Here is a 15,531-nt window from a genome sequence, read left to right as displayed (position 1 = left end):
GGAGCCAGTGCAGTGCTCGAATGGTGCTGGAGGTGGGACAGAATCTTGGAAGACCCACCACCGCTCTCGCAGCTGCATTCTGGATCCGCTGCAGGCGCCCTATCTCAGCTACATTCAGCCCGGCCAACAAAGAACTAGCATAATCCAATCTAGAGATGACGGTCGCTTGGATCATGAGTTGCCGGGTGGGGGCGTCGAAGAACTTTAGCACAGGACGGAGCCCACGCAAGATGCCGAAGCAGCAGGCAGCCGTGCGTTTGGTGTGGCATGCAAACGTAAGGGAAGGGTCCAACCAGACTCCGAGGTTTTTAAGCTCGGCGACTGGGATGGGAGCGGGACCCAACTCCTCCGGCCACCATCTCTCTCCCCACAGTTCCGGTCGCCTACCGAATACCATCACCTCGGTCTTACTAGCGTTTAGCTGGAGACAATTAAGCGTCATCCACCTAGCGACCGCCCTCAGTCCTTGTTGAAACCTAGGAGCGTCAACCTCCGCATCCCCGCTGATCGTGACCGCTAGCTGGGTGTCATCGGCATATGACACCATGGTCATACCCCATAGTTTGACAACCTCAGCTAGCGGCCTTACGTACAGATTGAACAGCGTAGGACTCAGCGAGGAGCCTTGGGGGACGCCCAGGTTCAACGGGTGGAATTTTGACTGAAAGGGTGGGACGGTCACGCTAAAGGCCCGGTTTGATAAGAATGACCGGAACCAGTCGAGCGCAATGCCGGAAACACCAGCATCCTCTAGACGCTGCAGAAGGATAGGGTGCGAGACGGTGTCAAAGGCAGCGCTTAGATCTAATAGCACCAGCGCTGCCGTTTGTCCCGCGTCAAGCACGGAGCGGAGGTGCTCTACCATGTAAAGCAGAGCCGTCTCCGTGCTGTGACCTGCCCTAAACCCATTCTGCGTAGCGTCGAGTATGTCAGCTCGACGAAGATGTTCCGAGAGAGCGGCATTTACGTGTGCCTCCATCACCTTAGCCGGCCACGGCAAGAGTGAAATAGGCCGATAGCTCTCCGGCTTGCTTCCATCCAGGCTAGGTTTCTTCAGGATCGGACGAACCATGGCTCGCTTCCACTTAAGTGGAACGACGCCAGATGTCAAAGACGCATTGACCAAGGAACAAAGCGGAGAGATGTCATGTGCCGCCAGGTCCTTGAACACTTCGGGGCAAAGTGGATCCTCAGGGGACCCAGATTTCACTTTGCGAGCCAAAGTGCCTAGGCTATCTGGGTTTAACAAAGGTAGGGAACACAACCCCTCAGATGGTGGAGGCTTGGATGATGTCATCACCGCGGGAACGACCACGGGAAAGCCTCGGTAGATAGCGTTCACCTTTTCCAGAAAAAACTCTGCCAACTTTTCACAGTGCTCCAGAGAGCTCTGATGTGATGTTATAACCTTTTTGGCGGTGAGGTCTTTCAATACCTTAAAGATAGCCTTTGCTGGGTTCGAACTATTCCTGAATTGTGTCGCATAAAAAGCGGCACGGGTTCTACACACCGCCCGATGGTACACCTTCACTGTAGCCTGATATAATACTTTCTTAGAGCTGGAGTAGGCTTTGCGCCAGGCCCGCTCTGCGCGCCTGCAAGACACCTTCAGGGCTCGCAGAGAGTCGTCGTACCAAGGGCTGGCCTTGCCAGGACCAGTTCTACGGGTCACCAAGGGGATGAGGGTGTCCAGGGCCCTGGAGACCCAATCGGTGAACCTGTCGTACATCTGATCCGGAGGACCTGAGACGTCAAGCGGGTCAGCTGATAAGAGATGGAAAAACTCATCTAGCTTAAGTTTGTTCCAGCGTCTTCTTGGAACAGAACACACCATTGGCTTAGACGGACTAGCCACGATGGGGCAGTGGAACTGTATCAAATAATGATCAGTCCACGCCAAAGGTGTGTAGCTGGTGACACAGACTTCCGTCAGATTGGTAAAAAACGGGTCAAGGGTGTGACCCCCTGAGTGTGTGGGCTGCGTCACCAACTGAGTAAGCTGTAACGCCTCAAGGTCGGCCAGGAAACTAGCGACTGAGGGGCTGCTGTCGTTGTTAAAGTGCAGATTTAGATCTCCAATGATGGTAAAATTGGAGCACCCCGTAACCAAGTTACTAACAGCCTCGGGTAGCGCTGCTCTAAAGGTTACTTCACTCCCCGGGGGCCGATAAATTACCAGTCCCGACAGGGTGAAGTTAGATGAAATAGCAACCTTAAACAGAGCGCTTTCGCACCCCGAGATCTTTTGCCCATGCCATGTGGTAGGGTAACAGGACTTGACGGCAAGAGCAATACCCCCGCCTCTTGAGGTCCTGTTCAAGGTGAATACCGAGTATTCCGGCGGGAAGGCCAGGTTGACAATGGCCGTGTCAGCATCCTGCAGCCAGGTCTCTGTAACACAAAATAGGTCAGGCAACTCCCTGCCTAGCAGATCATTGATGTCGAGATGGTGCTTGACAAGCGACCTAGCATTAAGATTCCAAATGCTAATACCTGGCATCGGGCATAGAGGCACGCGAGATGTTTCCCTGCAGCTCCTGCTTACAGGGGCAGACAGCGCAAAGCATCCGCAGCCACACGATAAGGGGCCGCTTAAGGGATCCACCCTGGGTGTAAGGCAGGGTGGTCGCGACCTTTCAAGGGCAACCAGACTATCTCTGGTATAGCACCGCATGATGTAGAGTAGACCGACCAGGAGGGGGGCCAGAGTCCAGCCACGTCCAGCGCGTCCTGTCGCGGACGGGCGCAGACGGGCAGGACTCTGGCACGACTCCGGCATGCGACGGCGTCCCAGCTGCGCGTTCCCGCTGCGCGGGAGAGAGCGACTTTAAGTAGGCGCCGGAAATGGAGGGAGGAGCGCGTGGACGCTCCAAGATGGCGCCCGCCGAAAAAAAGCCTGGTCCCAAACAAAGATGGCGCTGGTCGCCGATCAGGAAACAGCCCACCCACAGAACCCGGACCCACCGAAAACGGTGGTGGAGATTCCAAAATTAAATGCAAGTAAGAGGGGGGGGAGAGCCCAAGCAGCGCGCAGTTAAAAATGCTACCAAAACAAAACTAAGCAAAAACGAAGCAAAGACGCGCTAAGTGCGTCAGTAAATAACAATTAAAATTTTCAAGCGCTCACAGACCGCAGCGCGGTGATGTGCCACCTTGTCAGATTAAACTTGAAACAAGGTAATAAATACCTATTCACTTACTTAACCACTTTAAATAGGTTGATTGCAGAGTCAGGGTGGCCTAAGGAGAAAAGGGCATCTCTGTTTTAAGACTTATTAGCTTAGGTGGTGGATCCACCTGAGGATTGCTACTGTTTTCACTAAGCTTGATCTTAGTTTGGCTTATCACTTGGTATGGGTCAGAGAAGGGGATGATTGTAAGACAACTTTCTGTACAAATTTTGGTTTATTTGAATATTTGGTAATGCCATTCAGCCTCTGTAAGGCTCCTGCAGCTTTTCAATTCTTTATTAACAAGGTATTTTGTGATTACATTAATGTCTGTGCAGTGGTTTATATTGATGACTTTGTGATTTTGTTTAAAAAAAAACAATGGAAGAACTTGTAAGTCATGTTAAAAGTATCTTGATGAAATTAAGTGAACATTGGTTGTTTGCAAAGGTTAAAAAGTGTATTTTCCCTGTGGAGGGTGTTGAGTTTCTTGGGTTCATTATGTCAGCAAAAGGAATACAAATAGATTCCAGGAAGGTAGAGGCTATGCAGGAATGGAACTCACTTCAATCAGTTAAAGAAGTCCAAAGTTCTTTAGGCTTTGCTAGCTTCTATAGAAGGTTTGTCAACCAGTTCTCTGCCTTTGTCTCTACAATGACCACGCTGCTGAAAAAAGGTGGTTTGTTTTCATTGGACAGAAGAGGCAGAAAAGCCTTTCAGACCCTGAAAAACAGTTAGTAACTGCCCTAATCCTTGGGCAACTAGATCCCTCTCGACCCTTCATTGTTGAGGCAGACAGCTGTGGGTGTAGTATTATCCCAGAGACATCTTGTTACGGGTCAGATGCATCCAGTAGCTTATTATTCTTGAAAATTAAGTCCAGCGGAATCTAATTATACTGTAGCTGAGAGGGAATTATTGGAAATTAAGTATGCCTTTGCAGAGTAGAGACTCTATATTTGTTGGGTGTACAACATACTGGTACAATCCTTACTAATCATAATAATCTACAATTCCTTATATCTCTTCGTTCCATCATTTCATACCTCTTTTACTTTTCAGATCTCTCAAACAAGCCTTTCTAAAACCTTATCTCTAACTCTTCCCCCTCCACCCCCCAAACCCCTTCCTACAGCTATGAACTCTAAAAAAATAAATGTAATTCTATACCCTTCCTTCTTTTATCCCTCCTTCCCTCTTCTATCCCTTCACTATTCCTTTTCAATCCAAATAACAGACTAATATGTCCACCGTTCAAATGAATTTTCATATTTCCCTATACTAACTCCCCTCCACCTCTCCTTTACTCATCCTAAACCCCATCCTACGGCTATAAACTCAAAAAAACATTCTAAACCCTTACCGCTTTTAGCCCTCCACTACTCCTATTCAATCCAAATAACAGACTAACATGTCCACCACTCAAATTAATTGCATATTTCCCTATACTAATTCCCACCAATCTTGTTTAGGTTCTGGAGTAACGTGCTACTCAGCGAAACCCTCTTCAACACCATCAGGGGTAGCAAGCGTTATATAAATGCATTCCTTCTCCATCTTTTATCACTCCACTATCCTTCTCATTCCAAAATAACAAACTAACATATCCTCCGCTCAAATTACTTCACATTTCACTATACTCATTCAGCACTAATCCTTTATGGGTTCCAGAGTAGCCTGCTACTCACCAAAAATGCGCCTCAACACCTCATCAAGGGTAGCAAGTTCTATATAAATGCAAACCTTTTCCCTCTTCTATCCCCCCTCTATCCTTCACAATCAAAATAACTGACTAACATATCCACCACTCAAATTACTTTCATATTTCACTATACTAATTCACTATTGACATTGGGGACAATTTGGAATATGAGGTGAGAGCAATTTTGAATTCTAAGAGAGTAAGGGGACAAAAGTACTACCTTATTGATTGCAAGGGTTATGGATCTGAAAGTAGATCATGGTCAAGTACATGCTCCTAAGTTGGTGAAGAGGTTTCATTTGCATTACCATTATAGACCCAAGCAGGTGGGAGGACGTTTCTCCAAGTTATAACAGGGCTTAGGAGACATGGGAAGTTTCTTGATACTCATCTCGCTTCTACAAGATCTAACAGTGCCACCCGAAATATTGGTTTTGTTCAGTCATGACAAGTAACACTTAAAAAAACCCAGAGAAGTACCACTATGAACAGTAAAACTTAGGAACGCAGAGAGACACAGAGAAATTTCTAACAAAAAACACCAACACTTAAGACCATACAGTGGTATAGGAACAGACACAGTAACAAATACAGCACCCAAGGAAACACACATTCAAATACAAATTCAAACTTAAGAGAGAAGGGGATACACTGGTAGCTAAGAATCAACCCACACACTAGCAGACACATACTAATAGGCACACCAACAGATAAGCACACACAGACAAACACAAACAGGTACAATGGTACATAAGAGCAGAAGAGGAAATACTAACAGACAACCAAGGACAGAAGAAGACACTGAAAATGCTAACACATATCCCAACCCCTGCAAATACATAGATAAATAAAAACAGTCACCATATCATAAGAGCACAGAGAAATATTAGCAGACACGCTGACACATAGGAAAGGGAGAAATACATCAATACACAACAATTCACAGAGGCATACTAACAGACAGAAAGGAAAATACTAACAGACACACCAAACACCCAAAACACACAAATAAATACCATAGAGACACCAACACAAATGAAAAGAAGGAGAAATACTAACAGATAATGGATTGAAAAATATTAATAGAGACAACAACATAAGAAGAGAATGAGTAATACCTACAGATACACTAACGAAGGTGAATAAAAAGTGAAATACTAACCAACACACCTATGCCTAGGGACACAGAGAAATACTAACAGACTGTGGGAGGGCAGGCTTGATAAACAGGCGAGGAGGCTGAAGAATAGGTTTAAAGGAAGGTTTATTAAGGATTGGTAAAGAAGTTGAAGGTTGTTGAGTTATAGGCTTTTGAGATTTTATAGCGTCATCCGAGTCCGACGAGGATGTTGAAGTCCGATCTTCGTTGTGTCCGTGATCGTGGTGTGTTCCCCGGAGGCTCATAGGAAATAAAGAAATGAAAAGGAGCCGTTAGAATAAAGGAGTGTTATGTCAAAAAGTCATAACGTTATAATCTCACAACCTAAGCGTTTTGGAGAACAGTCCTGCATACAGTAAAGACTGAAAGAAAGGACAAGAAGGGGTGTTTTTACCACACCCAAAATGGTAGTATACTATTATCTACTACTAAGGTTCGATTATCAGGATGAGCTTACAGTAACATAGGATTTATTCCAAGGCAGCGTTATATTCACAAAGAACTCGGAGTTATCACTTTGTTGGACGCTACCCCCACCCGTTCGTTACCACCCTCTCCCGTCTATTCCCAGTTTACAATCACTAACCTGGCTCCGCCGTAACTCTCCTGAGTCACGGCCGCTCTCCAGCCACCTCCTGACACCACCAATCTTCGGACCACGTTTCGTCTTCGTCCTCGTTGGTTCCTGATGTCCAAGTCTTCCTCCGGTCGAGTTCTGCGTCTTTTTCCTGCTTTACATCGGGTCCCGCGTTTTCCTGCTTGTTTTCGGGTCCCGCGTCTTCCCGCTTGAAACCGGGTCCCGCGTCTTCCTGCTTGAATTCGGGTCCCGCGTCTTACTGCTTGAAACCGGGTCCCGCGTCTTCCTGCTTGAATTCGGGTCCTGCGTCTTCCTTCCACGCTGTCCTGGTTCCACCTACTTCCTCCCCGTAACGGTTATTCCACTCCCCTCTTATTGGCCCTGAGGAACTGCTTCCGGTCTTCGAGGGAGGAACCTCCAGGTTGTATCCCCGTTCGTAGCCCTGCGAAGATAGACGAGAGGAGCCTGGATATCGTAGTCGAAGGGTTCTGGTAGGCAAACTCTCACATCCCCTTTCCCTTGCTGTCTTTCTTCTAAGGGGAAGCCTTTCTTGTGGGTATCTGGACAAATAGTCCGCATTTCCTTGTTCTTGACCTTTCCTATGTCGAGTCTGAAATCTGTATGGTTGCAAAGAGAGGAACCACCTCAGCACTCTCTCGTTGTGTCCTTTGTTTCGTGCTAACCATTCTAAGGGTGCGTGGTCTGTGAACAAAGTAAATTCTCTTCCCTATAAATAATACCGTAATGTCTCGATAGCCCATTTGATGGCAAGGGCTTCTTTTTCGATCGTGGCATAGTTTTTTTCTCGAGGAAAAAGCTTGCGGCTAATATATAAAATAGGCTTCTCTCCTTGTGGTGTTTCTTGTGATAGCACAGCCCCTAGACCTTGATCCGAAGCGTCCGTTTGTAAAATAAACGGTCGTGAGTAGTCGGGGCTAATCAAAACAGTGTCCGACGTTAAAGATTGCTTTAGGGCTTCGAATGACTGTTGAACAGGCTTGGGGGGACTTTGTAGAACTTGTTCGGTGTTACACTGTTTTTGCAATAGATCAGTCAGTGGAGCTGCCTACTGTGAAAATTGTGGGATGAACCTTCTATAGTATCCCAGTAAACCCAAGAAAGCCCGTAAATCTTTCTTTGTCTTGGGGAAAGGAATATGGGAAATGGCCGACAATTTTGAGGGTTGTGGCCGTATAACCCCTTCTCCCAACAGATAACCCAAATACTTAACGGTTTGAGCTGCCAAGTGACTTTTGGCGGGGTTGATCTTTAGACCTTGTGATCCTAGTGTGTATACCACTGCGGCAAGATGTTCTAAATGCTGTTCCCACGTATCACTATATATGATGATATCATCAATATAGGCTCCAGCAAATCCTTCATAGGGTCTTAGTATTGTATTCATGGCCCGCTGAAACGTGGCAGGAGCCCCATGTAACCCAAAAGGTAACATCCTAAATTGGTACAACCCATCCGGTGTGGAAAAGGCTGTTTTTTCCCTGTCTTCTTTTTTCAACGGTATTTGCCAATATCCTTTGCACAAGTCCAAAGTGCTAATGTATTTGGCTTTTCCTATTCTTTCAACCATTTCATCCACTCGAGGGAGCGGGTAGGTATCGAATTCTGAAATTTTATTCACTTCTCTAAAGTCAATACAAAATCAAATGGAGCCATCAGGCTTTGGCACAAGTACGATGGGAGAATTCCATTCACTGTTGGATGGTTCTATAATTCCCATTTGTAACATCTTTTGTACCTCCTCTCTTATCGTCTGTCTCCTTGCTTCGGGTATCCGATAGGGTCGTAATCTAACCTTTTTCCCCGGGGTTGTTCTTATAGCATGTTCAATTAGATTAGTTACACCTGGAGTATTGGAAAAGACGGATTCATGAGACTGCAATTTCTCCACTAATTCCCCGGATAAAGACCCTGGTAAGTCTGGATCGATACACTGTTTGAAAAGGGGCTCTTGAAGCTCAACAGAATGAACTGCTGCCGGTGCTGGACCCTCCCATTTCTTAAGCAAGTTCACATGGTATATCTGAGAGATTTTTTTGTTACTGTCTACCTCAATGCGATAGGTTACGGGTGTAACTTGTTGTAATATAGGATAGGGACCCTGCCATTGTCCTAGTAACTTCTGATCAGAGGAGGACATCATAAGCAGTACCAGGTCTCCCACCTTGAAAGTTCTGAGTTTGGTTTTCTTGTCATATTGTGTCTTTTGCGCGTTCTGTGCCTCCTCTAAATTGTTACGGACGATTTCTCGCATTTGACTCAAATGCGTTTTTAGATTTGTGACATATTCGGGTAAAGGCTTGTTATTATCATGTTCAGCCTCCCATTGCTCTCGAGCCATATCCAAGAAAGTGCGAGGTTTATGGCCATAGAGCAACTCAAAGGGAGAATACCCAGTACTCTTTTGTTCCTTGCACCGGATGGCAAAAAGAGCCAAAGGCAGGATGTCTTCCCATTTTCTACTTTCTAGGTCTAACAACTTCTTCAGAGTGGTTTTAATAGTAGCATTATATCTTTCTACCAAACCATCTGTCTGTGGATGGTAGGCCGATGTTCGGATCTGATGTATCCCTAATTCTTTGCACACATCTCTCATTAGTTTGGAAACAAAAGGAGTTCCCTGATCCGTTAGGATCTCTTTGGGAAACCCTACTCGGGAAAACACTCCAATCATGGCTTTAGCTACATTAGTTGTGTCAGGACGACGGAGAGGTAAAGCTTCAGGGAATCTCGTGGCATAGTCAACAATCACTAGTACATATCTATAACCACTTCGAGAGGGTAAGAGAGGTCCGATTATATCCATGCCTACTCGACTGAAGGGATCATTGATAATAGGCAATGGAAATAATGGTGCCCGAGGAGGATGATATCGACTATGTCGTTGACAAATGGGACACTCCCTGCAATATTTCTTTACATGCTGATAAATTCCTGGCCAATAAAAATTGTCCAATATGGTCTTTTCCGTCTTATCTGCCCCAAATTGACCACCCAATAAGTGACTATGGGCTAAATATAGCACTTTTTCTCGAAAAGGTTCTGGTACTAACAACTGCGATCTTTGTTCATGACTCTTTCTATATAACAATCCCTTATTAATAAAAAAATAAGGACCTACATGATTTGGATCTTCTTCATCGAGGGCGTTCTTCCATGCCTCTTGTAGTACCGGATCTTCTCGTTGTGCAGCATGAAAATTACGGTCTGTTTCCCATGGATTTTAAACAGGAATGGACGGCATCACCAAGGGTGGCTTTCCTTTTTCTGCCCTTCTCTGATTTCGACTTTTTCGAGGTTTGGAAGGCGGCCACTCTTTTTCAGCATCTGTGGAGAAAGGAGCTGTAGCCAGCCACTCTCTGGTTTCTTCCGTGCCTGTTTCCTGTAATAACTGGGGTAACTTTTCATAATCGTTGCCAAGAATAGCCTGTTCTGGAAGTCGCTGTATTAAACCCACCGTCAAAGATGTACCCTGGTCTTGGGGATGTTGAATTAAGACCTTGGCAGTCGGATATGGTTTGGTATCGCCGTGTACACACTTGATAGCCACCATACCGTCAATGGGTCCTATGCGATCTCCCAAGTCTTGCGGACGAACCACACTATGTAAGCAGCCTGTATCAGCTAATGCGGTCAGGGGTTGTCTGTTCACTGAAACCTTACATTTGTATGGGGGCAGTTTCTTTAAGGGGGGAGAACAATAATAATTGCGCGCCAACCCAATTTCCATGGGTTCTTCTCTTTGAGGGCAAAACCGGGCTATGTGACCGAACCCTCCACATTGAAAACATTGAGGCCCCGTCTGAGGAGGTCTGTTAAGAGGATTACTGGGTATAGGCAGTGTAGGCGTACCCGGGACAAGAGCAAGAGGTTCAGGTTTCTTGGGTAAAAGGGGTCTGGCCGGTCTGTGAAGTGAATGTCCTACCGGTTTCCCTACGTCCTCTTTTCCTTTTTGAAAGTCCTGGGCTCTACTATATGCACTGGCTATTTCAACCGCCGTTTCTAGAGTGAGGTTTGCCTGTTGCCGCACCCATCGTTGAATGGGAGGATGCAGAGACGTTAAATATTGTTCTAAATATATTTTTGCCATAATCCCATCCTTATTTGTAGTAGTTGGTTTCAACCAACGATCGGCCATGTCCTTCACCCTAAAATAGAGTGCACGTGGAGTTTCTTGTGGACCCTCTTTCATTTGTCGTAACTTGATTCGATATGTTTCATCATCAATTCCTAGTCTTTCCAAAATACATTTTTTTATGTCTGCGTAGGGAACCATTCCCTGAAGGGTTGCAGCTTGGTAAGCGGCCTGTAAGTCACCTGACAGTAGGGGACCCAAATATTGTCCCCATTTTTCCGGGGGCCATGAGGCCGCGTTGGCCATGCGCTCGAAGTTACTAAAGAAAAAGTCTGGGTCCTCTCCTGCAACGTACCGTTGTAGTACTACCGAGGGTAAGGTTGTAGGACCTCTTTGTTGACTGAGTGCCGCGGTTAACTTGTCTACAACGGTTCCCTGTGTTTGTTCCTGGTCGGTGAGTACTTTTTGTAGCTTCCCTCGGTCTTCCTCTACGACCGTTAGGAATCGTTCCATTACTTTTCCCAAATCGTCTTGGTTTTCAGCCATTTTGGCTAGGGCGGCCTCCATTTCGCCTTCAAATCCCACTTCTGACACCACTTGTGGGAGGGCAGGCTTGATAAACAGGCGAGGAGGCTGAAGAATAGGTTTAAAGGAAGGTTTATTAAGGATTGGTAAAGAAGTTGAAGGTTGTTGAGTTATAGGCTTTTGAGATTTTATAGCGTCATCCGAGTCCGACGAGGATGTTGAAGTCCGATCTTTGTTGTGTCCGTGATCGTGGTGTGTTCCCCGGAGGCTCATAGGAAATAAAGAAATGAAAAGGAGCCGTTAGAATAAAGGAGTGTTATGTCAAAAAGTCATAACGTTATAATCTCACAACCTAAGCGTTTTGGAGAACAGTCCTGCATACAGTAAAGACTGAAAGAAAGGACAAGAAGGGGTGTTTTTACCACACCCAAAATGGTAGTATACTATTATCTACTACTAAGGTTCGATTATCAGGATGAGCTTACAGTAACATAGGATTTAATCTAAGGCAGCGTTATATTCACAAAGAACTCGGAGTTATCACTTTGTTGGACGCTACCCCCACCCGTTCGTTACCACCCTCTCCCGTCTATTCCCAGTTTACAATCACTAACCTGGCTCCGCCGTAACTCTCCTGAGTCACGGCCGCTCTCCAGCCACCTCCGGACACCACCAATCTTCGGACCATGTTTCGTCTTCGTCCTCGTTGGTTCCTGATGTCCAAGTCTTCCTCCGGTCGAGTTCTGCGTCTTTTTCCTGCTTTACATCGGGTCCCGCGTTTTCCTGCTTGTTTTCGGGTCCCGCGTCTTCCCGCTTGAAATCTGGTCCCGCGTCTTCCTGCTTGAATTCGGGTCCCGCGTCTTCCTGCTTGAAACCGGGTCCCGCATCTTCCTGCTTGAATTCGGGTCCCGAATCTTCCTTCCACGCTGTCCTGGTTCCACCTACTTCCTCCCCGTAACGGTTATTCCACTCCCCTCTTATTGGCCCTGAGGAACTGCTTCCGGTCTTCGAGGGAGGAACCTCCAGGTTGTATCCCCGTTCGTAGCCCTGCGAAGATAGACGAGAGGAGCCTGGATATCGTAGTTGAAGGGTTCTGGTAGGCAAACTCTCACACAGACACACTAATACATAAAAAGAGAATGGAAAATACTAACAGATAGACTGCATCTAAGATCTCTCAGGGACTGGGCGCTGAGAAGATATTTTAGCCATGTTGACATCCTGCACTCAAAATGGAGAAAACAAACTCCTGTCGTTTAGTTCCTACAAATCTATGTAGGAACTGCACATTTAGACACCATAAACTAAGGGATTGGTGTCCAGACTGATTCCAGACACCTCCAAAGGATATCTTAGCCTGTAAACCAGCTAGCTCACAGTGCCACTATAAGCCCCCCAATCTTACAAAGAGGCAAATAGTTTCTGGCAACTATCGAACATGACAACCCTGACCCCTCAGGGATCGTGGAAACAGTACAGTACTTTTCGCTCAGTCACTCGTGCTCACTTTCTCTCAGAGAAATAACAGTGGGGAATTTTTCAATAAGCATTTATTGAGCCAGCGTCATTGTAGTATAAAATACATGTGCTGCAACAACCTTCTGATATATACATCTGCCAGTGGATTCCTCACCTTGTGATTCCTCACCTGGTGAATATTCCCTTGCGCCAGCAACATTCGGAAATTCTTTTTGTAGCTTCGCAATTCAAAACCGGAGCCGGAGATTGAACCTGCGACTCCGAAGGCGAAGCCTCACCTTCTCGAGCCAAGACCTCTGGTACATCCTTTCCATGCCTCCTCTTAGGCGACTTCGATCTCGAGTCCGAATCCTTACCGGAGTGATGCCAAGACTCATGCCTTTGCTTCTTTGCTTCTTTTTCGACTTCGAAGCATGATCTGATGACGACTTCGAAAGCGACGCCGAGCGGGATCTTGACCTCGACCTCGACTTCGACCTCGCCCTTCTCGAACGGGATCTCGAAGTCTTCTTTTCTTTACTTCCTCTTAACTTCGCCATTAAAAGCTTAGTCTCCCTCTCTCGAAGTGCCTTCGGATTCATCTTCTTACACGAAGAACAGCTATCGACATCATGGTCCGAACTCAGGCACCAGATACAGTCCTCGTGCGGGTCCGAGATCGACATCATTTTGGCGCACTCTCTACATGGCTTGAATCTGGTCTTCTTAGTCGACATCTTCAGTGAGACAAAGAAGCAAGAAAACAGAGAAAACAGTAACAAAGTTACCAACAGCTACAGAGATTCCCCAAAACCGTTAGCGTCGACAACGCAAAAAGAAGGGAACTATGTCATCACGCCAGCGTGGGCCTATTATGGTGTCGGTGACGTCAGCGGAGTCGCGCGCGATGCCGTGCCTCTGTGACGTCGTCCACGTCGGCGCGAAGCTTCAAAAAGAATTTCCGAATGTTGCTGATGCAAGGGGATATTCACAAGGTGAGGAATCACAAGGTGAGGAATCCACAGGCAGATACTGTATCTACCAGAAAAAGCGTTACCGTAGGTAAGTAACTTGATCATTAGGCAGAAACAGATATATACGATTACAAGCACCAATAGAGTAAATAAAATGTAGAATTCTACCATGGTGCTAAAACAGTAAATAAATGCCGGCATTTAGATACATAGCAGTAATCATAAGGACTTGTACGATGCAAACCCTAACTAGATGCACCTAAGTGTACCTAGCATGTATGTAGGTGTAAAGCCAAGAACCTCCCTAGGAAAGAGCCAACCCCATTACCTGATGTGAGAGAACGACGGACCCTGTCTTGATCTTTAGTTTGACACCCTGCACTGGATGTCAGTCCACGGCGTGCTGGAGTGTCTGCATGCAGGGACTTCAGCGTCTCGTGTCAGCATGGAAGTTTTCTCCTCTTGCTTGCCCAGCAAAGACGTGATATACCCGAAAGGTACATTCAGGGGTTCTACCTAGATGTGTCATGGTACTGTGGGCATCTCGACCAAGAATGAAGATAGTGGTGACACTTATACAGAGTTAATATGCAGAAGATGGTAATCCCGCTATGATACTGAGAATCCTTCATGCATGATAAATTAAGCTAGTTTTCTGAGAAAACCATTTGACATTTATGTGGTACCTAACTAGGTAATAGGTCAGTGCCAGGACCGTTATGTAGAGCAAGGTAGGACAAATGTAGGTAAAAGGTCGTGCAAATACCTAGGCCTATATTGGGGTACATTGGAGTTCATAACACTCCTTGGCAATTTTGTAGCCTTTGATTGAAAAAGATGAAAAGATTGAAGAATAACAGCAAGGCCCCAAACATCTGTTGACATCTGGAAAGAGAAAAGAGCTAAGCACGTTATGTAGAGCAAGGTAGGACAAATGTAGGTAAAAGGTCGTGCAAATACCTAGGCCTATATTGGGGTACATTGGAGTTCATAACACTCCTTGGCAATTTTGTAGCCTTTGATTGAAAAAGATGAAAAGATTGAAGAATAACAGCAAGGCCCCAAACATCTGTTGACATCTGGAAAGAGAAAAGAGCTAAGCAGCAAATCCAGAAGAACTACAGAACATCATTGAAAACAAAAATCTAGTTTAAAAAACAAAGGGGTGAAGAATACTGCAAAAAAATGGAAACAACAATGCATTTTCACTTGGGAATTGCTCTTTATATATGATTCTGACAGAACTGATACCACAAGAAGGGCTCATTTTGGACATCTTGAATTGGTAACCCCGTTAACATTAAAAAGTCTAACCAGCATCTTGGATTGGGCTGGTATATGGAGCTTGTCCATGCTACCATTCTCAAACCCATGACATTCACTAGAAGGATAAATCAAACTTTAACATTCTTCGGATGGTGCAGCATACTGGGCTTCACCACCCTCGTCACGGTAAACCTAGCTCACGGAACACCTCTCCAGGCATACAGCAGCACAGAAATGGGAAGGCAGCACTGAATACAGCATCTCAAGGATGGCATTCATCAGTGCAAGCCGCTCTTCATCCTTATTGATTCATGAGAGGCTTCCTGTGACTTCCTATCTGCAGTCTTGGAACAGTTACAGCAAGAACACACTAACAGACACACCTACATGTAACAACATGCACAGTAATACAAATAGATACATCAACATCTCGAAACACAAGGAAGTATAGAAAGACATATTGACACAAAGGAATGCACATAGATGTTCACTGGCAGACCGACACATAACCTAATTAGAAACATTAACAAATACTGACTAAAACATCACACAGAGAAACATTGAAACATAGATAGACATGCTACCAGAGAAAAGAACATGGTGAAGT

General features: G+C 45.8%; 1 protein-coding gene across 1 annotated transcript in view; it reads left to right on the top strand.

Moving 5' to 3' along the window:
* LOC147678645 (uncharacterized) overlaps positions 1-15,531 on the top strand; it is a 432,022-nt gene that overhangs the window by 47,826 nt on the left and 368,665 nt on the right. The gene's annotated exons all lie outside the window — the stretch shown is intronic.

Source organism: Lissotriton vulgaris, chromosome 12 (assembly GCF_964263255.1).
Source record: "Lissotriton vulgaris chromosome 12, aLisVul1.2, whole genome shotgun sequence".
Classification (NCBI taxonomy): Eukaryota; Metazoa; Chordata; class Amphibia; order Caudata; family Salamandridae; genus Lissotriton; species Lissotriton vulgaris.
The sequence above is the reverse complement of the archived record's forward strand: the minus strand, read 5'-3'. Positions and strand labels throughout refer to the sequence as shown.